The following is a 21,809-nucleotide window of genomic DNA, read 5'->3' as shown; positions in this document are numbered from 1 at the left end:
CCGTCATACCTTCCACATTACTTTCCTGCACATACTGCCCCCTGTCATACCTTCTGCACTCCTAAAATGCACATACTGCCTGCTTTTATACCCTGCATACTCTTCTCCTACAATACTGTCTGCTGGCATATCCTCCACACTCCTCTCCTACACATACTACCCTGTCATACCCTCAGCACTCCTCTCCTTCACCTATTGCCCCTGTTATATCCTCTACACTCCTCTCTTCCACATACTGCCCCGTCACACTCTCAGCACCCCTCTCCCGTATGTATTGCCCACCATCATATCTTCCACACTCCTCTCTGCACATACTGCCCCCTGGTATACCTTCTGCCATCTTCTAATCTTCTAAGCAGGTATACCTCCAGCTTGCTGTTATACCCTGCACACTCTTCTTTCACAATACTGTTTGCTGCCATATCCTCCAGACTTCTCTCCTGCACATACTGTCCCAGTCATACCCTCCGCACTCCTCTCCTGCACATACTGTCCCCATCATATCCTCAGCACTCCTCTCCTGCATATATTAACCCCATTTTACCCTCCACATGCTTTTCCCTCACATACTGCTCCCATCATACCCTCAGCACTCCTCTCCGACATGTATTTCCCCCATCACACCCTCCACAGTCCTCTTCTACACATACTGCTCCCATCATACCCTCCACACTCCTCTCCTGCACATACTGCCCCCCATAATATCTTCCTGTCATACCCTTGGCACTCCTCTTCTGCACTAACTGCCTTCTCTCATGCCCTCCACACTTCTCTCCTGCACATACTGCCCACCATAATGACCTGTGCACTCTACTGCACACACTGCCTCCTGTAATACCCTCCACACTCCTCTCCTGCACATACTGCTCCGCATAATAATCTCTGCAATCCTCTCCTGCACATATTGCCCCGTCACATCCTCCAGACTCTTCTCCTGCACATACTGCCCCTGTCATATCTTCTGCACATACTGCCCTTTGTCATACCCTCCACACTTCTCTCCTGCACATATTGCCCACTGTCATACCCTCCACACTCCTCTCTTGAACATGCTGCATGCTGTTATACCTTCCACATTTCTTGTCCACAATACAGGCCACTTTCCCAACCCCCACTCCTCTACTGCACGTACTGTCTCCTGCCATACCATTCATTTCATTCTCCTGCATATATATAGCCCATACATCTCCATCTGGGGACACTATTGGGTGGTATAAGGGGAGTTAGTCCTCTGTCACTCTGTCACTGCCACCTTTAGCTGCGATCTGTGGTCACAACCAGGGACCCGGTTCCACCCTTCCAAAAGACCAGGATTGCATAGCAGTATCTTACCTGCAGGCCTAAACTTTCTGTTACCTCTGTTCTGCCCAGAGTTCAACTTTAAATGAATTCTCTACCTAGTGATTCTGTCATGAAGGTCCATGTTCAGGCACTTCTTGTTATAGTATGATAACGTTCTGTCCATGTCTCTTAATTGATCTGCTGCATTGTCACCCTGTTTTTTGATGGAGAAAAGTGGCTTTTTTAACTCTAATTACCCAGGCATGGTCCATTGTTACCATCAACAGGAAACCCACTTTGGGATATGCCATGCAGCCATCACTGCAGTGCATGCAAATAGACTGGAAGAGGCTTCAAAATATCAGCAACACTAAGACGCAACAAAGCATAAAAAACAAAGTATTTTATTTGTTTTGTTTATTTATTTATTTATTTTAGCAGTTGCTTATGATACATAACACTTTAGAAAACGAAATGTCATTCAGTTTACATCTACAATACATGGTTACCTCGTCTGCAACAAAGCCTTGCCTACACCTTCGCCACTCTACTTGCACATAAATGTCAAGGACAAAATTACAGTCTCCGATGTATCCATTCAAACCATTCAATGATCACAATGTACCTTTATCTGAACTCAAAATACTCTCTCGTGCTTATCTTGCTGCACTGAGGATCTATGAGCAGTAAAGACATAACGGTACTTGAAAATGGAAATTATCTGCAATTTACCTGATCAGACATTATAGAAATGAATACATAAATGATGTAATATAAGCATAATGCTGTTAAAGGGGAGGTAGACGCTCAATAGTCTGAATGAAGCAGGCCTAGTGAAACTCGGAAGTGTCATGCCTGGCATCCAGCATAACCACACACCATGGGACTTTATTGTTTACCTGGTTTGGAATATTTATGAAAAATCAAGAATATACATACATTAACCAACAGTTAAAAACATATGAACAAACAACTATAACAAGACATGGGTTGGGGCCTTTAAAGGCAATGGGACAAGCTAGACCTAGATAGCCAATTTTACTTAGTTAAAATGTATGAATAAGAACAAACAATTTCTTAGTTTTGGATAGAGTGGGGAAGGGTTATTGCTCTGTTATCAGCAGGGAGCATTGATAGTTTCAAAAAACGATTAGATTGGCACCTTAAAGACCACAACATACAGGGGTATACAATGTACGGTTAACAGCAAACACACACACACATCATAGGTTGAACTGGATGGACTGATGTCTTTTTTCAACCTCACTAACTATGTAACTATGTAAAAAAAATGCTTCTTTATGCATTAACATACCTCCTTGAACCCAGTCTGTCTGGACAGTATGGTCACCTGCTGATGTGGCATGATTCATAGCTCCCAACTGTCCCTGATATCAAGGGACTGTCCCTGATTTAAAACAAAGTCCCTCTTTCCTCCTCATTTGTCCCTCATTTTGAACTGATCTATATAGCTGTTTATAAAATGCACTTTTTATCTTTCAAAAAGTGTTTCCCAGTACTAACCTTTTATCCAATTTCTAAATTGCTGCATTTGTAACTTTCAAAAGCCAGCATAAGTCCCAGTTCACACCACCGCGACTTGTCAGGCGACTTGGCCGCCTGACAAGTTGCGATCCATTCAGTGCTATGGGAACCGTTCTAATAGGAGCGACTCAAGTCCCTCCGACTTAGAAAATAGTTCCTGCACTACTTTTGACCAAAGTCGGATCGACTTGCATTGACTTCCATTATGTGAAGTCCGTGCAAGTCGCACCAAAGTCGCGGTGCATGGTGACTTCACTAGTCGCCCCCGAAGTTGGATCGCCATAGTGTGAACCGACACTAAAGGAATAGTAGTGGTAAAAAAAAAGCACTTGTGGGTTTAACTAATCTTTTTTTTTTTTAATATAAATCTTCTTTAGGGGGCATGGCAGGGGGGTGTCTCCTTTGCCTACATACTTTTGCTAATAGGTGTCCCTCGTTCCCATCTCAAAAAGTTAGGCAGTATGCTTTAAGGTAATTTTGGTGGCCCTTTAAATTATTCTGGGTTGGTTATAATGCTAAAAAACAGCCCCTGGTTATTTTTAGCTTTAGGCTGCATTCACACTTGAGCGTAGCGTTTTACCGTGATTTTTACCACGATTTTTACTGCGATTTTTACCACGATTTTCAGGCGTTTTTTTCAGGCATTTTTGAAGGCAGGCATTGACATCTATCAAAAACGCTGGTAATCAGCTCAAAAAGAAGCTCATGTACTTTTTTCAGCTACAGGCGTTTTGCAAAACGCTCAGATGTGAACAGGGGCCATTTAAATGAATGGGGTTTTACTTTTTGGGCGTTTTGGAATGTTTTTTTTTGCGTTTTTGGAGCTGAAAAACACTCAAAAACGCCCAGGTGTGAATGGAGCCTAACAGATAAAAAAAATCAGACAGTTAAAAAGTAAAAGAAAACATTTAAAGCAACAGTATACAAATAATGATCAAATACACACACATGAAAGAAGAAATACAAATACAAAGAACAATAAATGAAATAAACTAAAACTAACAACCCCACATACACCATACAAACCACCACTCTCTATAATTAAAAAGTGTATATGGTTTTTGCTTAAGCAGCTTTTTATTTTATCTTGATAAATTTGGAGTGCTGACGCATTCACTTGTTCATAACCATCTGGTCTTTGAGCAGACCTAAACCAACTAACACTACATCGCTCATACCTCCCAACCGTCCCGGATTCCGCGGGACTGTCCCGCAATTTGGCGGGAGTCCCGCGGTCCCGGGAGCCGGGCTGAAGTCCCGGAAAATGTGGCCGGCCATCTCTGCTCCCCCCTCCTCCTCCCAGCTCCGCCTCCCGATCGTGCGTCTCAGCGCCGGCCGCGATCGCTGCAGCGGGGAACAATCAGAGGAACCGTTCTGTCAAGGGAAGATAACTCAGCGGCCGCCTGACACAGTCTGTAGTTAATGCTGCAGCGAGATTCACTCCTGCACTTTTTAACTACCGTCTGTGTCGGGCGGCCGCGGAGTTATCTTCCCCTGACACATACAGGAAGTGCCGAGTAGCAGGACCTGCGGGCGGTGCAGCGGGACCCGGGAGTTGAGGTCTTTGCGATCCCTGTCATCTGTCTACTCTCTGGATCTCCCTGTCTCCCGAGAGGTTAGTGTCCCTTTTGGAACTCCCTACCTCTTGCTGCGGTGTTAGCCGAGGGGGGGGAGGGGGTTGGGTTGTATGGAGCTGGGGTGAATGGATGTACCTGGGGGAGGGGTGGATGTAGCTGGGGGGGGTTTGTTTGGAGCTGGGGTGGATGGATGGACCTGGGGGAGGGATTTAACCGGGGGAGGGGTGGATGTAGCTGGGGGGGTTTGTTTGGAGCTGGGGTGGATGGATGAACCTGGGGGAGGGATTTAACCGGGGGGGAAGGGGTGGATGTAGCTGGGGGGGGTGTTTGTTTGGAGCTGGGGTGGATGGATGGACCTGGGGGAGGGATTTAACCGGGGGGGGGGGTGTATGGAGCTGGGGTGGATTTAGCTGGGGGGGTGGATGGACCTGGGGGAGGGATTTAGCCAGGGGGGTGTATGGAGCTTGGGTGGTCATTTGGGGAGGATGTAGCTGGGGGGGTGGATGGATGGACCTAGGGGAGGGATTTAGCCGGGGGGGTGTATGGAGCTGGGGTGGATGTAGCTGGGGGAGGGATGTAGCTGGGGGGTTGGATGGACCGGGGGGGATGTGTGGAGCTGTGGTGGGCATTTGGGGTGGATAGAGCTGGGGGAGGGATGTAGCTGGGGGGGGTGGATGGACCTGGGGAGGTATTTAGCCAGGGGGGGTGGATGGAGCTGGGGTGGGCATTTGGGGTGTATGGAGCTGGGGGGTAGATGGAGCTTTGTTGGGTATTTGGGGTATATGGAGCTGGGGTGGGTGTTTGGGATGGATAGAGCTGGGAAGGGAGGTTGGGAAGGGGGTGAATGTAGCTGGGGGGGGGTGGTGGAATGAGCTGACGGAGGGATGTAGCTAGGGGAGGGGTGTATGGACCTGGGGTCATTTGGGGTGTATGAAGCTGGGGGGAGGGATGTAGCTAGGGGGGTGGATGGAGCTGGGGTGGCCATTTGTGGTGTATGGAGCTGGGGGGTAGATGGAGCTTTGTTGGGTATTTGGGGTATATGGAGCTGGGGTGGGTGTTTGGGATGGATAGAGCTGGGAAGGGAGGTTGGGAAGGGGGTGAATGTAGCTGGGGGGGTGGAATGAGCTGACGGAGGGATGTAGCTAGGGGAGGGGTGTATGGAGCTGGGGTGGGCATTTGGGGTGTATGAAGCTGGGGGGAGGGATGTAGCTAGGGGGGTGGATGGAGCTGGGGTGGCAATTTGTGGTGTATGGAGCTGGGGGGTAGATGGAGCTTTGTTGGGCATTTGGGGTATATGGAGCTGGGCAGGGTGTTTGGGATGGATAGAGCTGGGATGGGAGGCTGGGAAGGGGGCGAATGTAGCTGAGGGGGGGTGTGTAGCTGGGGGATGGATGGAGCTAGGGGGGTGTATGGAGCTGGGGTGGGCATTTGGGGTGTATAGAGCCGGTGAGGGGGTGGATGGAGCTGGGATGGGCATTTGGGGTGTATAGAGCTGGGGGGGTGGATGGTGCAGAGTCCGCCCCCTGCATTCTGTACATTACACTCCTGTCCCCTGCGCTCTGTACATTACACTCCTGTCCCCTGCGCTCTGTACATTACACTCCTGTCCCCTGCGCTCTGCACATTACATACTCCTGTCTCCTGCGCTCTGTACATTACACTCCTGTCCCCTGCGCTCTGTACATTACACTCCTGTCCCCTGCGCTCTGTACATTACACTCCTGTCCCCTGCGCTCTGTACATTACACTCCTGTCCCCTGCACTCTGTACATTACACTCCTGTCCCCTGCGCTCTGTACATTACACTCCTGTCCCCTGCACTCTGTACATTACACTCCTGTCCCCTGCGCTCTGTACATTACACTCCTGTCTCTTGCGCTCTGTACATCACACTCCTGTCCCCTGCGCTCTGCACATTACATACTCCTGTCTCCTGCATTCTGCACATTACATACTCCTGTCTCCTGCATTCTGCACATTACATACTCCTGTCTCCTGCATTCTGTACATTACATACTCCTGTCTCCTGCATTCTGTACATTACATACTCCTGTCCCCTGCATTCTGTACATTATATACTCCTGTCTCCTGCATTCTGTACATTACATACTCCTGTCTCCTGCATTCTGCACATTACATACTCCTGTCTCCTGCATTCTGCACATTACATACTCCTGTCTCCTGCATTCTGCACATTACATACTCTTGTCCCCTGCATTCTGTACATTACATACTCCTGTCTCCTGCATTCTGTACATTACATACTCCTGTCTCCTGCATTTTGTACATTACACACTCCTGCACTATATACACAAGACTGTACATTTTATACTTCTCACCAAAGTCTTCATTGTCTCAACAGTTGCTGGTTGCTATGCAGTCTCTGACTATTTTAATGAAGTTCTTCTTTAAGGTAGGCTGAGCAATCAAAGCATATTTTATGAGTACTAGGAAGTCTGGGTTTTGTTTACCCTATCCCTTAAGCCCCTCCCTCTGCTACGCTATTGGCCACACCCACAATTTGCGCACCGCAGGTTGTATTCCTCTTTTAGTGTCTCTCATTGCCAAGTTCAAAAGTTGGGAGGTATGCATCACTTACATTCACTCACCCCCACTCACATCCACTCACCCCCTATTACCATAGATAAAATAAAAGTTAGCTATACACTTGTTAGGCCTATTATCTCTGATTAAAACTATCCTGCTACTGACCAATTCTACGCTGCTGTGTCATCTGTGGTCTCTTAATCCTTTTAATAAATCCCCAACCTATGCTCTTTGTCTCTAGTATATTTTGATTAATTCTCCCTCATTAAAAATGCCCCACTGCTACATCATCTGCAGTCTCTTAATTCTAAATGGCAACCTTAAGGAAATGAACCAGAGGCAGGACAGTATTGCATCAGCAACAACATGGACAGCCACAGTAAAAGGCTGGCCAATTTCTGTCTGCCAGTCCAAGCAGGCTTATTACCCTTTGAAGACAAAGCATGTATCTCTGCTAAGGCTTCTTAAAAAAGTATTGTTTTTTCAAACTGAAATGGATCAGATTGGGTGCTGCTGCTGTATGTAAGCCAAGCTGAATGCAAAACAAAAGGCAATTCCACAGCCAAATATGCACTGCCAGTATATTCTGTCGGTGAGACTGTCTGTAAAAATCAAAACTGTTCTGTAAAACCACATACAGATGTGAGGCATCCCCAATCATGTTATTAACCACTTAAGCCCCGGAGGATTTTCCTGCTAAACGACCAGAGGGTATTTTGCGATTCGGCACTGCGTTACTTTAACAGACAATTGCGCGGTCATGCGACGCTGTATCTAAACAAATTTGGCGTCCTTTTTTTCCCACAAACAGAGCTTTCTTTTGGTGGTATTTGATCACCCGTGCGATTTTTACTTTTTGCGCTATAAACAAAAAAAGAGCGTACATTTTGCAAAAATAACAATATTTTTCACATTTTTTTATATGAAATTCCCCAAAAAAAAAATGTAAAAATCAAAATTTTTTTAAATTTTCGGCCAATTTGTTTTATGCTACCTATGTTTGGTAAAAAAAATCACAAAAAGCGTATTTTGATTGGTTTGCGCAAAAGTTATCGCGTTTACTAACAAAGGGAAAGATTTCTGTCATTTTTGGTGTTTTTTTTTTTTAACGTGTAATGGCGGCGATCTGCGATTTTTTTTGCAGTACTGCGACATTGGAGCGGACAGATCGGACCCTTGACTGACATTTTTGACACTTTTGGGGTTACCAGTGACATTTCTACAGTAATCAGTGCTATATATATGCACTGTTACTGTAAAAATGCACTGGTAGTGAAGGGGTTAACTTTATTTGGGAGGGAGGGGCTGTGTGTGTCCCTAGGGGCGTGATTCTTACTGTGATTGGCTGTGGCTCTAGCTGTAAGGACACTGATCAACGGATCTACATACTAGATCCGAGTGATCAGTGTTTTTACAGCGAGGAGAATGACAGGTGGCTTGTTTACACAAGCTGCCTGACATTCTCCTTCTCCCCCGCCGATCGCCGAGTGACCGGCGGACATCGGGTCCGCTGGTCACACGCGCGGGGGGGTCCGTGACCGCGCGGGAGCGGGAGCGCGCCTCCGCGGGCGCGCGCTCGCTAACCAGAGCCTCACAGGCGAGCGACGTAGACCTACGTCACTCTGCCTGTGAGGGGCCGACTGCCGCAGTAAATATACTGTGAGCAGTCGGCAAGCGGTTAAAGGAGTTGTGTATTTTCGTTTTTTTTTACTTCAAATTTTTATTTTCACAATAAAAAATATAACAAACAGGAAGAGATACACATGTCAATATGTTGGTTATACATGAACAATAGTAGGCCAAAGAGATTATATCCAGTACATCATAACTAATCAGAACTAATCAATACAAGATACACTTGCGTATTTATCATCCAGGAAAGTTCCAGTCTCCCGGCTAGTTGAAGTATAGGGTTCCCTGCCGGGACTAGGGTTGGTCTCCCCACTGGGAACAATCTGAGGCCAACCCTTACCCTATATCAGGAGCGTCCCGGGGAGAAGCCGGGATATGAGGAATATTTCAGTAAACCGGAGAATGTAATCACAATAAGCAGAATCCGAGACTTCTCGTTTAATGATTAATTAGGTGCAAATTTTCCAGACTAGGTTTGTATTGGTGAGGGCGTGGAGCAATATATGTGTGACTTGGCCCTTGGGAAGGAATTCCAAGAGTCCCATTTCTTATGGTATAGTTCTACGTTGTGGTATTTGTATGCTATTAATTTCTTGTAGTGGGCCTGTGTGTTGACTCAATATCGAGTCTATAGCGGGTACTGTCGGGGATTTCCAAAGTTGTGCAATGGCGATATGGGTAGCCGCTAATGAGTTGTGTATTTTCAATGTTGCTCATGAAGCTACATGAAAATACCTGCTGTAGAGTTTTTTTTTTTTGCATTGTTTATGTCCCCTATGGCAGTGCCAAGCTTCCCTTGGCTATTTTTGACAATAGTTTGCCATTACCCCTACAAACAACATGAATTTAACAACAAGATGTGCCTCATATAGTGCATAGACGTCATTGGGATTCCCCTTTAAGTTCAAATTCACCAAATTTCTAACATGATTTCCAAGCCCTTAGGGAATCAAACCTGGACAGATTCATCAATCACTAGTTCCTGCAGAGAACTTCCTGTGAAGGAATAATGACATTACTTATTTCAGAGAATGGAACCACTTTTGTTTTTTAACCCTGAAGGAGCTGCTGATGTTTGGATTCCCCTGTTCCTGGTGTTAGCGAATCACAGGGTAGTATGGCACTCTCTGACACACCCAAGCGGAAAGAAGGGTTGTTTTTTCTCAGGCAACACGCCCAGAAGAGTAAGACGGCATCAACAATACCAAAATACAATGGTAAAATAGACACAGTAAAACTAAAAAATCCTCTCAAATTCCTGGTGCGTCACCATGTCACTACAGATGTAACAGCTCTGCCTCCAAAACCCCCTGGATAGCCCCCTTAATTAGCCATAAAGATTTTAACCTTCTCTGCAGCCAACGCTCCGATAACATGTTCCAAGAACGAGATACAAAAAATGACAACTGCCCAAATCTATAACTGGCCTTAACAGCATGGAGCTCATGGAACAGCGATTCATGTCAAACAACAACAAAGAAAAATTCCCAATCCAACTTACCAGCCAGCCTGCAAAAAAACAAATTGTCCTGTCTAACAGTTCACATTAAAAACAAAAATATATGGTGATCTGGAGGAGAAAATTTTGCTGTACGTGGATGACGCGCTGATCTACCTAGATGGTCGTGAGTCATCCTTTGAAGCCTTGCTGGGGGTGGTGGAGGAGTTCGGTGGGTGTCAGGCCTCAGAGTGGGTTGGGACAAATCGGTGGCTTTCCCGATTGGCCCGACCGCGGACTTCAGTTACCTACACAGGTCTGGGGTTCGCCTGTCTCCCACCTTTAAGTACCTTTGGATACAGGTGCACTCCGATCTCTCGACCTATTGCTCCCTAAATGTTCAACTTATAATATCGCATATGGAGGTTCGGCTGCGCACCTGGTCCTCTCTGCCCCTGAATTTAATCAGTAGGATTAATATTTTCAAGATGATTTACTTAAATTCCTTTATGTTGTTCGCACATCAACTATATTTTTGCCCAAGCGTTTATTTCATAAGATAGATTCTACTCTCACTTCTTTTTTTGGCAGGGGGCTCGCCCTCATATAGCTAGGACCTCTCTCCAAGCGTCAAAATTCCAGGGCGGTCTGGCCTGTCCTGATCTTTACAAGTATTTTATAGCGTCTCAGCTGACGTATATCTATGACTGGCTTGGTGACTCTCCTGGGAACTCCTCCACCACCCCCTTGTGTTGGCCATGCACTGCTCGAGGGCAGCGGCTGTGGATGCCTTACACAGGTTGTCATACAGACGCTGCTCTCGTGTCTCACCCATCGAGGTTGGGTAGCTGGCCTGGCATGCCGGCAATGTGATGCTGTCGGATGGCCCCATGGTGTCTCCTGGTGCCCCGTTGTGGGATAATCCCAATTTCCCCGAGCTTCAGGGTCACCCAGACTTTCGTTGGTGGTCAGGACTTGGGGTGACGCATGTCTCCCATGTCTTTAGGTCAAACCTTTTTGTCTCTTTTGATGACCTGAAGGTAACCGTTTCTTTTTTAAATATCTGTTGCTACGCCATGCCGCCCGGGCACAGTTTGCTGGGTTGACCCTGGAGCTCTCGGAATCCCCTGTGGAAAAATCGTTGTCCATCCCGGAGGTAACTAAATTGGTCACTATGTTTTATTCGAGGTTGCAGGCGGCTAGTGCTGATCCCTTTCAAATGGCCATGCGAAAGTGGGTCACACTGCTTCCTGCGCTGTCCGAAGAGGGGTGGGACGAGGTCTCTGAGGTGTGCTTTCAAGATCTTATGAGTTCCTACCACAGATTCATACAGTTTAAATGTATTCATCATCTGCATTATACTCCTCACAAGTTGGTCCATATGGGTGTTGCCCCGGGAGCCGCCTGCCCTAGATGTGGCTGTCCTGCAGCAGACCTCCTCCACATGTTCTGGTCTTGCCCCCCGTATAAAGCATTACTGGACGTCCATTTTTACGTTTATTGATGATAAGTTAAACCTGCCGGTACCCCATACTCCAGAGGTTGGTCTGCTGGGCATATTGAATGACTTTGTACACCGTGTTCCTGCTCGGGTCTTGGTCCACATATTACTGTTTAATACTAGAAAAGTTATTCTGTTGAAGTGGAAGAGTGTTGAACTGCCCACAGTACAGCAGTTCTATGTTACTGTAAGAGGGGATGTACCACTGTATCAATTGATCTACAAGAGTAGAGGGTGTCCTGGCAAATTCTCTAAACTTTGGCAGCCCTGGCTTGATATTGATGATTCGTTCTGGGCAGGTACCCCTCTGCCTTCGAGCTTGTCGGCTGAGTGAGGCCGTGAGGATCCCCTGTGAATCAGGGACTGTATGGCCTGACTATGATGTAGTGTCTGTCCCCCCCCCACCCGGGGCTGGGACTGTGGAGGGTTGGGGAAGGTGCGTGCGCGTGTGTGATGGAATGGGTGTGTGTGTGTGTCTTAGTTAATGTCAGCTGTTGCCGGCTGGCTGTTCTCCCTGGTTCCTTAGAGTTGGGACCACTATTGCTGCCCTGCAAGGCTCCTCCTACTGCTGTCGTTAAGGGCTCCTATGGGACCCTGTAGCAGTGGTCCCTACGTCCCCTGTTGGCCACGTTGGCCAGTTGTTGAACTTACTATACTGCAATGTTCTCCAATGATTCGCTGTATATGACCTGTTATGTGTTATTGATATTGTTGTGAGTCTCTACTTAGAAATTTTCAATAACAATACAGAAACAAAGACCTTTCAAAAAACAAAAATATATTTATAGAGTTACATCGTTACATAGTTAGTCTGTTTGAAAAAAGGCACAAAGTCCATCTAGTTTAACCAAGAAAGAGGGGAAAACAAAACAAATTAAAAAAAAAAATGTAACAATCCTATACCCACAGTTGATCAAGAGTAAGGTAATAACATCAATAAAGCATGATCTAATTTGCTCCAGCAGGGGAAAAAATCCTTCCGGATTCCCCAAGAGGCAATTGGATATTCCTTGGATAAACTATAACTATAAATATTAGTATCCAGTTATGTTATATACATTTAGGAAAGAATCTACTGAACTGGGCAGAACCAGCTCTTGAGGGAGTCTATTCCACATTTTCATAGCTTTTACTGTGAAGAAGCCTTTGCGTATTTGGAGATTAAATCTTCATTCTTCCAGGAAAAAAGAGTACTCCCTTATCCGCTGTGATGACCTTAAAGTGAAAAACTCAACACCAAGTTCACTATATGAACCCCCTTATGTATTTATACATGTTGATCATATCATCCCTTAATCTCCTCTTCTCAAGAGAGAATAAATTCAGTTCCTCTAATCTTTCCTCATAGCTGAGCTCCTCCATGCCTCTTCTCAGTTTGGTAAAAAAAAATAAGGTTGAAGGATTATAAGAGGTGCATGGAAGCCAGCCAGCCCCCAGTCTGATGTACTCACCCTCCAGTCTGTCACCAACCAAGTAGACCTGTCTCATGATACAAAGAACAGGGATTTAGTTGACACTCATTTGCAAAGGCATGTGTAAGCTGCAGAGCCACTACACGGCACCCTGTTTTATCTGCAGTCCTAACACTTCCTAATTTAGTGTCTCCACACTGGGAGCACATGGCTGCTAATGGATGGATGGGGGAACAGGTGGAAGGGAGAAAGCCCAAGCCTCCCCCAACCCACCCCCATCCATGACTGGTCTGTTGTCTCAAAACTCAAATAACTAAGTTGTAACGATGGTACAAACTGGAAAGGACCAGCTGAGAAGCATTACACCACCATCCCCTTGGTGGATGCAGTATTAAGACAGATTGGGATTTTATATATGGGGCATGGCCTGTAAAGCACAATGCCTTTCAATCCCTAATTTCCTATTTGGGACTTTGTGTGAGACAAGCGGGTCATGCTATTGGTCTCCATCCCTGTATACGGAAAAACTAAGGTTAAATCAGACTGCATCCGAAAATCGCATGGTGGGACTTTATATGAGGCACCAAGCTGTAGGCAAGGCGTCTCCATCCCTGGTGGCTTAAACACAATAGGCTAGGTGGGACTTTAAGTGAGACCCCAGCAGGTAGTGCCCGGCGTCTCTATCCCTGTATCAAGAAAAAAATAAGGTTGAAGGATTATAAGAGGTGCATGGAAGTCAGCCAGCCCCCAGTCTCAGTTTGGTTGCCCTTCTCTGCACTTTCTCCAGTTACCCAATATCCTTTTTGTGAACTGGTGCCCAAAACTGAACTGCGTATTTCAGATGAGGTTTAACTAATGATTTGTACAGCGGCAAAATGATACCTCTCCTAATTCAAGAAAGAATTTTGCTTGCTTTGGAAACCGCAGCTTGGCATTGTGTGCTAATATTAAGCTTATGATCTACCGGAACACCCAGATCCTTCTCCATCACTTATTCCCCCAGTTATACTCCACCTAGTATGTATGAGGGATGCATATTCTTAGCCCCTACGTGCATAACTTTACATTTATCAACATTAAACCTCATTTGCCACATACAGTAGTTGCCCAAATATACAGTGCATTGATGTCGGCTTCAATGCAGTGTTAGGACTGCAAATAATACTGACGTGGTCTCTGCAGCTTACACATGTATTTGCAAATGTGTCCAAGAAAGTGATACATGGGTGGATAATAAAGGTGACATGGTGAGGCATCAGGAAAGGAACATTTTGGCAAGTATCTTATAGGAATTTTTAATTTTCCAGGCACCTCATCATATCACTAAAAATAAGACATACATAGCAAACAAAATAAAACAACATATAAATAAATAAATAAATAAATACATAAAATAAAACAACATAGGTGAGTGCTGCTAATGATAAACATTTACTCAGACATGTACAATCACAGAAAACAGATTCTTAAAACCAGAATGAGAAACAATCGTAGGCGTGCGCACAGGGTGTGCCAGGTGTGCCTGGGCACACCCTAATAACCCTGTGTGGAGCAGATTCTCCCTGTTTGAACCCCTGATATTTCAGCAAAGCCCCCTAATGGCTCCTACAATTTTATAAAAAATACTAACATTGTAAGATATAATAAAAAATAAAACTACTGACACCATCCACTGCCCTGACACCACTCTCTGCCCTACTGACACCATCAGTACATATACACATATATGTGTTTGAGCTTTGAGGTGCACACCCTAATGCAATAGGCTGTGCACACCTATGGAAACAATTGTTGCATCCAGCTTACAATGGGTGGCAAATGTGTTCTGAGAGGACCAACTCTCAGCCCTGCATATGACATCTGCCAGATTTCCTGCCACTGCCCACAATGTTGCCACGCCTCTCACTCAATGCGCCTTCGGTCTTACTAGAGGATATAAACCAACAATTCTGTAGGAGACTTTGATGGTCCACAGAAGCCAAGCGCTAATGGTCTTTGGCAAGGTAACTTGCCTCTTTTTTTGTGCCTAATGGTATGACATAGACACATGCGGTTCGTTTTGTTCCAAATTTGTCATTATTAGGAGATTCGGATATATCCGAATACCCGAATTACAGTATAAACGAAGTTTACCGAATGCTCTGAATAACGTAACGAAATTCGTCCGAATTTCGGAAATTAGAATTGAAATTCAGATCAAAATTTACATCCAATTCCAGTTGAACCAAAAAATATTTCTGAAATCAAAGACTCTGTATGTTATTAGAGTACCATTTCACAATAATGCTGTTTTTGTTAAGCCAAAGGTGATTTAAAGAGTCATTGTAATCATTTGATGAAGATTTTTCTTTTGTCTGTTCACTTTGCCACATTCAAATAAAAAAAAAAAATCTAAAGTTTTCCATTTGACCGATTCAAAATTTATCGATTCGAACAATTCGAATAGATAAAAAAAAAGGTAAATCCAAAGCAAATTTGAAAAGGACATAAATTGAATTCCAAATACGAATTGAACGAATCAACTGAATTTAACTAAACAAAAGATCTAGATTAACGAATGGAAACTAAACTAATTTTGTTGTCATGCACATGTCTATGACAAAGAATCCTTCTGTTGTTCTTATTGAAGGCAAAAGGTACCAGCCAATGAGCTGCTTTAGATCTGAGGTGTGCTATTTCCTATCCTCTTTAGTTTCAGCAACAGGAAAATGTACTGGAAGAGACCATTCTAAGGTGAAATAGAATTTAGACATGACTTTCAGCAGAAAATCTAATGAAGGGCCGAGAATGAACCTGTCTTTATAAATTACACAAAAGGGTTCTCAAATGTTGGCTACAGAGGAAGGTAGGAGCTTTATAGCTTTTCAAGGGGGCTGTACTGAGGGTTTGGGAGCTAATCCGTTCGTAGTAACATGGTAAGGCACCAGGGGCTGACTGGAAACTTTCAGCCCAGGGAGCAAGAACAAACCAGAGGCCCATGGTGCAGGGACTTGGCCCCGCTCCCACTCTCCCTCTTCCTGGCCACCATTCCAGGCTGAAGCTGCACTCCAGGTACTCTCTACTCACAGAGCGAGTCAGCAGGGGTAGTTGGGGGAATCTGAGACTGCCTGAGGGAGAAGAGTCTCCAGTGGGGCAGGGAACCATCCTCTACTCAGACAAAAAGTGCACTATCCATGCTTGGGGTCTGCGCTCTGTCCTCGTCTTCATTTCGCACTCCGTGGGTCAGAAGTGGGGACTTTTTACTTCTCATCACCAGTAATCCTTCAGGCATGTTTTCGGCAGAAGCAGTGCAACCTTTAAACGGGGCATCAGAGCAGCCCGGGGGGCAATTGCCCCCCCCCCCCCTGGCTCAAACCTCCCCTGTAAGGCACCTAGAAACTATGTATACAGTTCTACCGTTAACAGGCCCTCAATAAGCAGTCAAAGTGTGCTACATAGATATTAAGTAAAGTTCATATAGCATTTGGGAAATTGGGTTGAGGCACTGAGGACTTTCCCAATCTGTCCGACTTTCCCCTAATCTATCCATCTTTAGACGATCCCTGAAAACCCTTCTCTTTAAAGAAGCCTACCCGGCTACTAACTAATAACGCTGTTTCACTTGCTCCATCAGCTCATCCCCCACAGCTATTGCCTTTTGTATCAATTGACCCTCCCTTTTAGATTGTAAGCTCAATCGAGCAGGGCCCTCTGATTCCTTTTGTTCCAAATTGTAGTGTAACTGTAATGTCTGCCTTCATTTTGTTAAGCGCTGCGCAAACTGTTGGCGCTATATAAATCCTGTATAATAATAATAATAATAATAATAATAATTGGTACCTCAAAGACTTAAAACTCCATAATTTTTTTTTTTTTTTTAAATACACATTTATTGATTTATTGATTGATTTGATTTTTGAATATTAAAAAACACCAACCCATAAGAAAGGGGGAATTTAAACAACACATATAATGGTGTATTAGTCCACTAACGGCACCTAGGCCATTAGAAATGAAATAAACCAAAACACTTTAACCACTTAAGCCCCGGAGGATTTGGCTGCTAAACGACCAGGGGGTATTTTGCGATTCGGCACTGCGTGACTTTAACGGACAATTGCGCGGTCGTGCGACGCTGTACCTAAACGAATTTGGAGTCCTTTTTTTCCCACAAACAGAGCTTTCTTTTGGTGGTATTTGATCACCTGTGCGATTTTTTGATCATGCGCTATAAACAAAAAAAGAGCGTCAATTTTGCAAAAATAGCAATATTTTTCACATTTTTTTATATGAAATTCCCCCCCAAAAAAATGTAAAAATCAAAATTTTTTAACATTTTTGGCCAATTTGTTTTATGCTACCTATGTTTGGTAAAAAAAATCGCAAAAAGCGTATTTTGATTGGTTTGCGCAAAAGTTATCGCGTTTACTAACAAAGGGAAAGATTTTTTTGTCATTTTTGTTGTGTTTTTTTTTAACGCGTAATGGCGGCGATCTGCGATTTTTTTTTTGCGGTACTGCGACATTGGGGCGGACAGATCGGACCCTTGACTGAAATTTTTGACACTTTTGGGGTTACCAGTGACATTTCTACAGTAATCGGTGCTATACATATGCACTGTTACTGTAAAAATACACTGGTAGTGAAGGGGTTAACTTTATTTGGGAGGGAGGGGCTGTGTGTGTCCCTAGGGGCGTGCTTTCTACTGTGATTGGCTGTGGCTTGAGCTGTAAGGACACTGATCAACGGATCTACATAGTAGATCCGTGTGATCAGTGTCTTTACACCGAGGAGAATGACAGGCAGCTTGTTTACACAAGCTGCCTGACTTTCTCCCTCTCCCCCGTCGATCGCAGAGTGGCCGGCGGACATCGGGTCCGCCGGTCACACGCGCGGGGGGGTCCGTGACCGCGCGCTCGCTCCCCAGACCCTCCCAGGCTAGTGACGTACCGATACGTCACTCTGCCTGTGAGGGGCTGACCGCCGCAGTATATAGTCGTGCGGCGGTCGGCAAGCGGTTAAACAGTGAGAATTCCTCTAGCATTAGATTGGATGTTCGTGTAGCTCCTCATACAGAGGGACCACTTGTCTGCCTCCAATCTTACTCTACATGTTTCGCGGGGAATCCGCTTCATCAGGAGTACTATTCAGCAGGAATTAATCTAGAAGAAAAAACAGATCAAAGACAGCGATAACACATATATTGTAAACACACCAATATAAACTATTGAATAACACTCCCACCATCTCATGTGAATGCATAAACTCTAAATATATATCCCAGTGCTTTCTCACAAATATGGGCCCAAATCCAACTGGTGGGGGGATATATCACATGGGCTGGCGTCAACTCAATCCAGAGATAGCAATGTCACCTCCCGGGCAAGTGTGGGATCCCGGAAGGATAACCTAAGTAGCAATGTTTGGACATATGGCTTATATAGCCTGTTATTTTGATGTAAAAATAAAATAAAATCAAAATGGGCTTTTCCATTTGCACTGGATATAATATATTATATCCTCCCAGGGACATACTTGAATGATTGTTATTATTATCAGTATTATCAGTGATACATACCAATGATTGCTTGATAGGGAAATTGCAAACGAGCGACAATGGATATGAGTTGGGTTGAACCGTGTTCAACTTGATGTTTCTTACACTTCAAAGATAACACCGGGTACATGCGGCATGCAGGGCATTATATATATGCAGTTATATATTAGCTGGGATGATGGTAGGCCCAAGGCAGATATTGAGGTGGGAAAACCATCTCTTGGGTAGATATTTATAATAACCTAGGAACTAAAGGAGGAAGAGTAGTGATAATATTGATATTTCTTATATAAATGGGTGTTACCTTAGCAGTATGTACATATGTCTCAGGCTATTACGCACCTCTCATCATTTTGTATATGATATAGCCATGCAGTTTACCATAAATGAAGAAAAACACAGTGGTATTCACAGCCAACAATAGGCCGGCTGATTATCTAGGGGGATGCATAAAAATTTGCAATATTAAGACTGCTGTGCATATTGAAGCCCTCAATAAGCTTTTCCTAGAGAGTCAGAATGGTCCGGCATAACCATTATGGTGGCCAGAAATAGACAGGCATGTTCACAAGTCCAGGGGAGGATGCAGATTTCATGTTGTGCAGCTGCTGAGAATCGGGAATCGACAGATTTGCATATTAGATGCTCTCACGTCTCCACATGGGGGTAAAATTAGAAAGCAGAGCCAATAGAAAATTCTTGGTGAAATCAATGAATTTGTTTAATAATATGTTTCATTATAACCCTTTAATTACAGCATTCGCATTTCTTTACTGTAATTTTAAGATTAACAGATTTTGAGTTGGTGTTTGGTTTTTGTGCGGCCTCACAATCTGTTTTGTTTGAAAACTCTTTCATGATGTTTTGGGGAAAGAAAATGATGGTGATAATTACACAGTGCTGCCATGCCAGAAAAATAAATGCCCACTCAGACATCTCGCTTGTTAGAGTAAATCTACAGATGGGGCCCATCCCAAACAATCTCTAATTAGTAACTATAAGATATGGAGCAATTGTGGAAAACAGGACAGTGTTTGGGCACATTTTCAAGTAATTGGCAATTGGCATTAAATCTGGTCACAGATTATTTGTCCTCTTGCATATTTTTTAGTTTAGACAAAGTTAGACTCTTGTAGGCGTACTATTTACTTGGGAATGATCACAGTTGTTTTAATCATCTCTGTGAAAAGTGTAGCTAATTTTTATTTCACAAATCACAACACATTATAGAAAATGTGAGAAAATGTTCTACAATATTAACATAGAACTCTGCAAGCTTTTGGTGGTAAAACTGGATAAGGAGAAAAAGACTGGGCTTATTCAAGAAATTCAGTTCTTTTGCATCTACAGCTTTCATTAAAAAACACCTGGGGGTCCTGCAATTGAAGAGAAACATAATCCCCCCCCCCCCCCTTCCTATTTTATCCCTCCTTCTTTTTACATGTTTTTCCCTCTGATTTATATAGCTGTCAAGGTCTTACCTTGCCTTCCTGTTGGCAGTCATCTTGAACAAATGTAGACTGCTTTCTCTTATTAACTCTGTTTGCATCATCACTTGTCTGCTGCCTGGGTATCGCTCAGTGATGATGTTGCACACTTGACTAGATATATCATCTGATGGCTTTCAGACCTTGCACTTGCGTTTGTGCTCCAAGGTGCATCACTGCTAGCAGTCCTCTGGTCTTTGTGGTTTCTCCGTGCATGACTTGGCTTGGCTGACAACCTTCCTGGGTCTGGATTTTGCATTGGCAGACGACCCCGCATCAGACAAAGACCCAGCTTCGGCAGACTACCCACTTCTGGACTCTATCTCGGCTTGGAAGAATACCAGTTCCTGGACTCGATCCCGGCTTGGATGACTATCTGCTTCCGAACTTGACCCCGTCTGTTATTGATTTTGCTCCTCTCTCTTGCTGTGTGATTATTATTGTTGCATAAATAAATTGCTTTATTTTACTTGCATTTTCGTGTGGTCTGGTTTCCCGACACCCTGACAATAGCCGGGTTGTGCCTGGTAATCCAGTTGTGTTCTCTAGGAATCCGCTACTTTGCCACAATACACCCAGTCCTCCACCACCATCTTTTTCTAACATCACTAAGGGTTGCCAGCTGTCTCTTCTGGGTTGTGCAGGGCCCCCGTGATAATGATGACACTGCTGCAAAACCATGAATAAATGGTCAGTTCCCCTGATGACACAGCACACCGCACATGCTGTAGAATATCCTGCATCCTCCTGGAACCCATGAAGTGGGTATCCCAAGAGGCTCCAGGCACTATACATGTCGTTCTGGCCTTGGCCAGAAAAAGGTAATTCAGTAAGGGTCCACAAAAAAGGGCGCCTTCCCCATATAAAGGGAAAGGGGGGGGGGGCAGGACTGACATAAAGTTCATGAAGAGGGTAAAGTTCTCATTAAAAGTCTGTGTTTAAACAGATCCTGTTATGGGGCGGCAACTGTCTCTCAACTGTTCCTCTATGGTGGTACCCTGTCACACATGCTCCCGAGACAACGAACAACCCTGCTAATATAGAAAGAAGTGACTGAAAGAGGCAGGAAGAGAACAGCAGTGCTGAGATTTAAAAAAAAAGGATTAAAAAGTGAAAAGGGCACTTTTTTTATGATACGCAATACTTTAGCAAACTAAATGCCATTCAGTTAAAGTTTAGATCTTCTTTAATGCATGCATGTTAATGCCCAGCTCTGGGTTACATATTTATTTTAATATTATTATTTTTATTTTAATATATTTAGCCTTTGGACAGTTTATTGCAAAACAAAATAAAAGGACTGCGAACAACTTTACAAGAAAGAACACAAGCAAACAACATTGCAAGCAAAAGACAGAGAGACCTTCTTGTCAAGTTTTTCATTTGAATCTGTTTTTTGAAAACTGCATAAGAAAGGGGTGCACCGGTCCTGGAGGTACTGCAATACCAGGTCGATGCGTGGAGTGGACAGAGCAAGCTCTTCTTCCATCTCCCTGTTCTAAAAATCCATTTAATATATGGTCCCCAGATAGGGGACGTATCAGATATTAAACTGATAAGAACAGATTTTTTTTGGTTGAAAATGTAATCTTTATTTGCATAAAAGATATACAAAAAACAATACTTTTGTCGGGGTACATTCTCCCCTGTACTGCGACGCAGCGCATAAATACACTACATTACAATACATTTCCGGTCATACTAATAAATACATTCAATCACATACATTCATTCTGCGGTATGATGCCTGATGTGTTGTGCGGAGTAAGGATACCCCGAGCCATCACATCATGCATGACGCCGCAATACCCCTGAAGCATGAAACTAAATAACATTGTCTATACGTTATGTTA

The 21,809-nt window shown here is 44.3% G+C and overlaps 1 pseudogene across 1 annotated transcript in view; it reads right to left on the bottom strand.

The window, feature by feature from the left end:
• LOC309569303 (dehydrodolichyl diphosphate synthase complex subunit DHDDS-like) overlaps window positions 1-20,018 on the bottom strand; it is a 58,202-nt pseudogene extending 38,184 nt beyond the window's left edge. The window contains exon 1 of the transcript in view: window positions 19,951-20,018. The product of the transcript in view is annotated as a dehydrodolichyl diphosphate synthase complex subunit DHDDS-like (transcript). The remainder of the gene's footprint in view (window positions 1-19,950) is intronic.
• Window positions 20,019-21,809: the final 1,791 nt, after the last annotated feature.

This window comes from Pelophylax lessonae (genome assembly GCF_965119305.1).
Source record: "Pelophylax lessonae genome assembly, chromosome: 1".
Lineage (NCBI taxonomy): Eukaryota > Metazoa > Chordata > Amphibia > Anura > Ranidae > Pelophylax > Pelophylax lessonae.
Note: the sequence above shows the minus strand (reverse complement) of the source record. Positions and strands in the feature narration are given on the sequence as shown.